Raw genomic sequence first — 8,676 nt, forward strand, 5'->3', positions numbered from 1 at the left:
AATAAAGCACTACTCAGCAATCAAAAGGAACACAATACTGATAAACACAATATGGATAAATTTCAGAAACGTTATATTGAAAGAAGCCAGACACCAAAGGGTACATCCTCTATGATTCCATTTATATGAAATTCTAGAAAATGTAAACCCATCTGCAGTGACAGAAGATAGAACAGTGATTGTCTAGGGCTGGCAATAGACTAGGAATGGCTGTGAAGAGCGGAAGGAAGCTTTTGGAAGTGATGGAAATATTGTGTGTCTTGGTTGTGTATGGTATATATTTGTCAAAACACATTGAATTGAATAATTAAAATGAGTGCAGTTTATTGTAAGTTAAAAAAAGCCTGAGGAACTTTCTTTTTGATATTCTGTGGATATTATCAAGAATAGATATTAAAATTTTACTAATGTTTTTTTCTGCATATCATTTATGATATGGCATTTCTCTTCCTATGATAAAATCTATTTAATTTTTGAATGTAAACCCAACCTTGCTGTTCTTGGCCAAGAATTATTGGTCTTGATTTATTATACTTTTCATGAGTAATACTGTTCTGTCTTTTTGTGTATTAACTTTTTCTGTTATATCTTCTTGAAACACTTTGTGAGGGACTGCCATCTTTTATTTATTCTTTAAATATTTGATAGAACCCATGAGAAAAATCATTAGATTGTGGGATTTTTGTTCCTATTTATTCATTTTTGGAAGGTTTTTATTGCTATCTCAATTTTAAAATTACCCTATGGCTATTCAGATGTTTTCTATCATCTTGATTTTTTTTTGAATTTGTGTCTTTCAATACATTTGTCTATTCATCTATATTGTCAGTTTTATTTGTATAAAATTTTCTGTAATATTCCTTTAATGTCCATTCAATGTCTGTAATATCTCTTGTAATATTATTCTGTAACTTCAGGCATTGGTAGCCTTTGCTTTTATTTTCTTGATCATTCTTGATAGCAATTTATCAATTTATTGATTGCTCCAAAGAACTAGTGTATAGTTTCACTTTATCTATTGTGCTGTTTTCTATTTTACTGAGTTCTGCTCATAACTCTATTATTTCCTTCATTCTATTTAATTTGAGTATAATTTTCTCCTTTTCTAACTTCTTAAGAGAACACTTTAGATCATTGAATTTAAATCTGTCTTATTGTATAAAACAAGTATTTAAGTCTATAATTTTATATTTTGAGTCTGTCCCCAAATTTTTCTTGAGAAATATACCTCTTAAGTTACTTCCTAGCTTACCTCTTAAACTATTTACCTTCTTTCAATGTAATAAATAAAATCAGCACACAAAATTTCTTTTCCTTCATAAGACAAATCCACTGCACCTTTCCTTCCCATTACTTATGCACAGAATTTCTATGCTTCTGTGCCTGCTATGTTCACCTTCAACCCCAATTTTCTACTTTCTTCTTCTTTTATTAAAATTAGTGCTTCTGGCACCTCATTTCCATTTAACCCCTTCAAATGTCTCCTTGATGTGTTGACTGCTCACCTCCTGGTGGTTTTATAGCATTGGGGAACAGGAAAAGCAATAGTATCTGTCCTGTTGTCCCTTGGAATTCTCCTAGGACCATGCCAGTGAGGAATAGCTTCTTTTCTAAGGATTATCTCTGGGTCTCTTTAAATTTACATTCTTTGTAAAGAACTTTGTAACATTGTGAAAAATAATTCTTTAAAAAATATTCAATAACAGATTTGAATACATTTCCCGAAAACTACAGTCCTTGGGCTTACTTTGGAAATATAGGAAGAGTGGTGGCTTCTCCTTGATCTGGGTCTTCTTTTTGCTGCTCACTGAATAGGAGAAATTTCCTTCTCCATATTTAAAAAATAGATGTTTAACAGCTAGCACAAAGCAAGTATGTAGTGATAAGTCTTCTTGCTTGCTTAACTTCATAGGCCTGAGCTGCCTCATTGCCTAAGCTACACTGCCACCCAAATAATTTTACCTGAACTTCCACAGGTATGTAATCCAAACATATCCAAAGTTAGACTTTACATTCTACCCCAAGAGCATACCCCAAAGACATTTTCTATTTTGCTGAGCTGTAACACAACTGCCTAAATTTTCTAAAGCATACCTGACTTCTCCATCAACTTTAGCTTCTCATACAATTTGCTACAATTTGTCATTCAATTAATAATCCTCCCAAACTTGCAAGATTAAACCTATTCTTCCTAGTGTTGTAGACAAACTCATTAATTATTTTCCTATTTTTCATAATTCTTCTTCTTATGTACCTTTCCCATGTTTCTTTTATATGGGAATGATAAGCTCCTTGAAATTAGGATCAGTATTTGTTTGTTTTTTGCACTCACAATTTATAGCTAACAATAGTCACTCAGCACATATTTATTTTTTGAATGGCTAAATAAGTAAATTCATGTTGTAAAATTCCACTCTCCCTGAGAGCGAAAAAGGAGAGTGTAAAACATGTAAACCAAATAAAAACAAAAACAAAAAACCCACAAATTTTTCCAAAAGTTAGCTGATCTAATACTTGAGAGGTTTATGCAGTGGTTTTCAAATTAGTTTAAAAAAAAATAAAGCATTACAAAGAGGTCCTTATGTTGCAGAGCTGTTTTGTATCTTGACTTTGACGCTGGATACATAAACCTACACCAGTGCTAAAATTTATACGGAACTAAACACACACATATATTCAACTCACAGGCTGACCCTGCCTCCACTCAGAAAACACACACAAGAATATAAGTAAAATTGGGGAAGTCTGAATAAGATCTATGGATTGTATGAAAATGTGAATATGCTGGCTGTGATATAGCATAATTTTGCAAAATGTTACTATTGTGAGAAAATAGCCAAGGTACACAAGAGATCACTCTGTATTATTTCTTACAAATTTATGGGAATCTATAATTATTTCAATAAAAATTGGAACAGAAAAATAATATTTACCCTGTAGATTTTCTTAAAAATTGAAGATTTTCAAAGTTTTAAAAATACATATATTTACAGTATTTTGAATCTTCCAATCTATTTTCAGGTTAAAACAAATAATGTCTCTCTCCTAGGCCACCAATTACATTTATCACAATGTACAGTGCTAAATTAGTCTTTCTCTACAACCAGACCACAAACTCTGTGATTTCAGACTTTGTCTGTACTTTTTGTGAGTCTTTTAACATGTCCCATAACATTTTGTCTAATTGTGACTTAGATGAAATAATCACATGTTATAAGGAATTAGAAAAGTTCAAATAAACCCAATGGGAAAATAAGTTTGGTCTACTTGTGTCTCAGCTTTCTCCCCTGTAAAATGATTTGGTTTACATAATGGACCCATACTAGTTTGGTTCATAAGGATGAATACCAACAATTAACCTCTTATATGGACAATTGTTTCGCAGTTTGTGTAGGTCATGCCTTCACAGGTAATATCATTTTATTCTCAGCATAGCTCACAGCTCACTTAGCACAACATATGTCAAGGTAGCACAGAAGGGAGGTTCTTGCTAAAGCACCTCTGAAATGCAGCAGCTGCAAGTCTCAGAGACTGAGAATCCCTTTCAGTTCTGGCACAAGACTTATTATTTTTTTTCTTTTCTTACTGGTAGAATAGACATAGGTGTCAGTTTTGCATTAACAAGATACATTTGGAATTTAAATTTAACATATACTTTTAGAGAAATTAATATACACTTTCAATATACCAATACATTTGGATGACTGCCTGTGAGGTTCATGGCCCAAGCCTTACCTCCCCAACAATCAACCCCAGTGATATCCTGCTATGTATTAGATGGTGTCCAAAGTCCATATCATACTTTAAGTCAAACATATGTGAAGGACAAGTTATGACAGCCAGTCACAGTGCAATCACATGGAAAGTACTCACTAGGACCTTGCTCTGAAATTGGAATATATCCTCAATAACTTACAACTGTATGTTTTTGTCTCTAAAGTTATTTCCTTAGTTTTTAAGACTTTTTTAAAAATTTCTCTCCCCTTCCCCCTGCTCTCTGTGTCCATTTGCTGTGTGCTCTTCTGTGTCCACTTTATCCTTCTCAGCAGCACCAGGAATCTGTGTCTCTTTTTTGTTGTGTCATCTTGATTCATCAGCTCTCCACATGTGTGGTGCCACTCCTGGGCAGGTTGTGTTTTCGCATGAAGCACCTCTTCTTATGCCGTGCACTCCTTGCTCATGGGGCTCCCTTACACAGGAGATACCCCAGTGTGGCATGGCATTCATTGCATGCATCAGCACTGCATGTGGGCCAGATCACCACATGGGTCATATGGCCCTGGGTTTGAACCCTGGATGTCCAATGTGGTAGGCAGACACTCTATCATTTGAGCCAAATCTGCTGCCCTATTTCCTTACTTTTTATATCTACTATTATCCCTTGTTTACTTCCAAAAATAATTTTAAGGTTGCTGAAATAAGAGCTTTGCATTTAGAATTGGAAATGGGGAGCTCTATAAATACAGAAGGAAAGTAGAAATAGTTATACCAGTGACTAAAACTGTGTACACAGTCCATAAAGACACAGAAGTTTACTTTCTGTCCCAAGCTGGGGGGAAGGTAATGCAGTTACATGCTCAGTTTTGCTTAGAGAGTGGTCACATTTGAGCAACATGGACGCTCTCAGGAGGTAACTCTTAGGTATCCTGCAGCTCTAGTCCTAGTTGAAATTTCAAGCACGCAGACTCTTAGGCATAGTCAAGGGTCCAATATTGAACCTTTATGTTCTATCAAGTAAATCAACATCTCAGCAGGATATCAGAGATAGCCAAAGAAGATACAATGCCAGGTAGGGGTGCTCCAGAGGACTACAGAGACACCCAGGTCTTATGGTCATGACAATTGACTCTGGAGTCCAGTGCCTTGTCAGTGGGCCCTACTTTGGAATTTGTGCTCCTGATTGTGATGGATTTGGACTCAGATGTTACCACTCTGTCTCTTTTACTGAACCTGTGGTTGGTGCTAGGATTGGTGTATGCTCAGGAGACTTGAATCTCTGGACTGTCCATGTGCCAGCTGGGCCCTGAGCCTCAGCAGAGTTTCAACACCTACTCTCTGGTTCATTGGACTTACCCAGGTCAGCTAACAGGGAGGTGAGGATGGTCAACCACCACACCAGTGAACTGAAAGTCCACAGCTGCAGGCAGGAGAATTCCATCCATCAGTCATGTGGGATCTAAGCTTTCTCTCAGTTTAGAGGTGGAATGGACATTGCCTCCCAGGGTCCTCAGGATGGAGTAATAAAATATGATTAGAGTGGACTTACTGGTATTCTTCTATATAATTATTGTGACTCTAGCAATGGAAGAAATTACATCATTGATGTGGAGGCAGTGGCCATGGCAGTTGCTGAAGTCAGGAAGAGGGAAAAAAGAATGTGATATTGAGGTATTTTGGGGACTTGGAGTTGTCCTCAATGATATTGGGAGGACAGTTGCAGGACATTATATATCCTGCCATAACCCACTAAATGGACTGGGAGAGAGTGTAAACTACAACATAAACTATAATCCATGATGTGCAGCAATGCTCCAAAATGTACTCATCAAATGCAATGAATGCACCACACCAATGAAAGATGTTGATGTGGGAGGAGTGGGTTGTATGTTGAGTGGGGTATATGGGAACCTCTTATATTTGTATAATTTATGTATCTTTAAAAAAAAGTTAAAAAAAAGATAGTTTAGACTATTCACCTTTGTCTTAGATTCTCACTATTTTGTAGATGGTTTTATTAGGATTCTGATAGGAATTGTGAAGGAAAAAATTAAAATTTCTTCAATTTTTCCATTAAAATTAACATTGGGCAACTGAAATTCTCCTTCAGAGTATACCATTCGTGTTGGCGATTTAACTTGATGATAAATAAAAACAAAAATTTCCAGTGTTGGAGAGGATGTAGAGAAAAAGGAACACTCAATCATTGTTAGTGGAAATGTAATGCTGTGGAAAAGAGTTTGCAGTTCCTTAGAAAGTTAAGTAAAGGATTACCAAGCACAGAATTACCAGGTAACCCAGCAATCCCACTTCTAGGTAGTACCCAGCCGAATTGAAAGCAGGGACTCAAATGGTTATTTACACACTGATGTTCCTAGCAGCATTGTTCACAATGGCCAAAAGATGGAAACAATCACTTGTACGTCTATCTATAAACAGATAAACAAAATATGGTATAGATACATATTGGAATATTTTTTCGGCTTTAAAAAGGCATAAAGTTCTGATACAAGCGACAACATAGATGAACCTTAAAGACATCATGTTGAGCGAAAGAAGGCAGACAGAAAAGGACAGATATTATATGATCTATGAATATTAAACAATTAGTATATGGATATTCATAGAGTTACAAACTGGAATGTAGGTTACCAGGAGCCAGGGTGGGAATGGGAAATGGGGTGTTAATGTTTAAATTGTACAAAGTTTCTATTTGGGAAGATGGAAATATTTTGGTAATGGATGGTGGTGATGGTAGTGTGAAATTGTGAACATAATTAAACAGCATGAAATATATCTTTGAATGTGGTTAAAAAGAGAAATTTTGGACTGTTTATATGTTATTAGAATAAATTTTTAAAAATTCCACAGGACTGTATAATACAAACTATGAAACCCAAGGTAAACTATGGACTATAGTCAATATTTCAATTATAAAATGTTCTTTTGTCAATTGCAACAAATGTTTGATGCTAATATGAGATATTAATAATAGGGTGGTATATGGGAATTCTGTATTTTATAAATGATGTTTCTGTAAGCCCACAACTTTCCTAATAATATTTTAAAAAATAACATCGGATAATAGAAAAGCTCCTTAAAAGTACAAAGTGCATGTGGGTGACATAATTTGATTATAAATAAAAGAAGGTTAGTCTTATATGACCTTTCTTGGCTATTTACTCTGAGTGAATACTAATCCACTTTTCAGCTTGAGCAGAGCTTTCTTCACTTTCTTGTTCCTCAGGGTATACACAACAGGGTTCAGAAGAGGTGTCAGTACAGTGTAGAAAACTGCCACAACCCCATCCACAGCATCCTTGGAGCCTGGCCTCAAGTACAGGAAAGCACAAGGAACAAAGAAGCACAGGAGCCCAATGCAGGGGGAAGCACAGGTCTGAAAGGCTCTGCATCTCCCCTCTGAGGTGCGGATCTTCAGGATGGAGCAGACAATGGACACATAGGACAGCGCTATCAGGAGGAAGCAGCTCGAGGCCACTACCCGATGCTGACAAAGATCACCATCTCGTTGGCCGAAGTGTCTGCACAGGCCAGCTTGAGGATGGGCGGAGCATCGCAGAAGTAATGCTGGATCTGGTTGGGCCCACAGTGGGGCAGGCGGAAAGTCAGGGTCGTCTGGAGAGCAGAGTGCGGGGAGCCAATGAGCCAAGTGCAGGAGGCCAGGGCGGCACAACTTCTCGCGTTCATCAGGCTTGGGTATCTGAGCAGGTGGCTGATGGCCAGGTAGTGGTCATAGGCCATGACCGTGTAGAGGAAACACTCAGTGCTCCCCAGGAGGTGGAAGGTATAGAGCTGGGCCACGCAGCTGCAAAAGGAGATGGCCCTGCCTCCTGGGGAGGCGAAGGTCATCAGCATTTTGAGCACAGTGACAGTGGAGACTGACATGTCAATGACGGACAGGTTGGTCAGGAAGAAGTACATGGGGGAGTGAGGTGGGAATCCACACTGATGACCAGCAGGATGAGGAGGTTGCCCACGACAGTGAGCAGGTAGAAGACCAGGACGATGCCCAAGAGGGCGGTGTCCAGTGAAGGGTCGTGGGGAAGGCCCATGAGGACAAACATTTTCAGGAGACTCATGTTTCTCATATCTTCCCCTAGCTGGACTCTGTCTCTCAAAATAAGAAAGCAAATCTAGCATTGACAATGGACATCCTTCATATGAATTGTGCTGGCACTTTTTCTTTGGTGGCAAACACAAGTGTTACATTGTCTTTTAGGATTTACACAGTGGCCTTGCATGAACATGGGACTTTGAAAAGGCATGGTGGCTTCCTTATTACAGTACAAAATAAAAGCAACAAGCTACAGAAAAGGAGTAAATTTTTGAATTCTTTTCTGTAGAGTCAGAAATGATATGCAGAAGGCAGCAAGGCTTTTTTCAAGCATCTTCCATTTTCTCTCTGACAAACTCACAAATAGACATGCACACAGACACTTTCAAACATACAGAATTTCTTTTTGATCACAAGAGAATTATCCAGAATAAATTCAATTTTCTAAAGAAATCTTCAGCCTGGATGGCTGCGAGAAAAATGACCTTCCTAAAGCTCTTTCCTCAGCAGCAGAATTGTCCTGGCTGGGTTCTGGGAATGGTCCAGCAATCCTTGAGTGTTACCTGCTCCCATTCCTCTATACCATGATGGACCATACTACCTGGTCATACTTGAAATCTGCTACCAAATTAATGTAATAATGGGCAGAGTAACCATCACTTTCTTCACTCCTTTCTCCTATGTTTATTTCTAATTCTAATTGTTATCATTTCCTTATCAAAGAATTTCAGCAATCATCCTTCCTTAAAACCATGATCAAATCCCCTCACTGTATAATTTCAGACACCCAAGGGAAACTCAAACTGCTTGAAGAGGATTACACTGTATCTCGAAGTCCTTGAACTGGATATTTATATTTGTTATAAAACAAACAAAATTGTGCT

The 8,676-nt window shown here is 37.5% G+C and overlaps 1 pseudogene; it reads right to left on the reverse strand.

The window, feature by feature from the left end:
• Window positions 1-6,892: 6,892 nt before the first annotated feature.
• Window positions 6,893-7,826, reverse strand: LOC101417707 (olfactory receptor 10G7-like; annotated as a pseudogene).
• Between the last annotated feature and the right edge of the window lie 850 nt (window positions 7,827-8,676).

Source organism: Dasypus novemcinctus, chromosome 27, assembly GCF_030445035.2.
Source record: "Dasypus novemcinctus isolate mDasNov1 chromosome 27, mDasNov1.1.hap2, whole genome shotgun sequence".
NCBI lineage: Eukaryota > Metazoa > Chordata > Mammalia > Cingulata > Dasypodidae > Dasypus > Dasypus novemcinctus.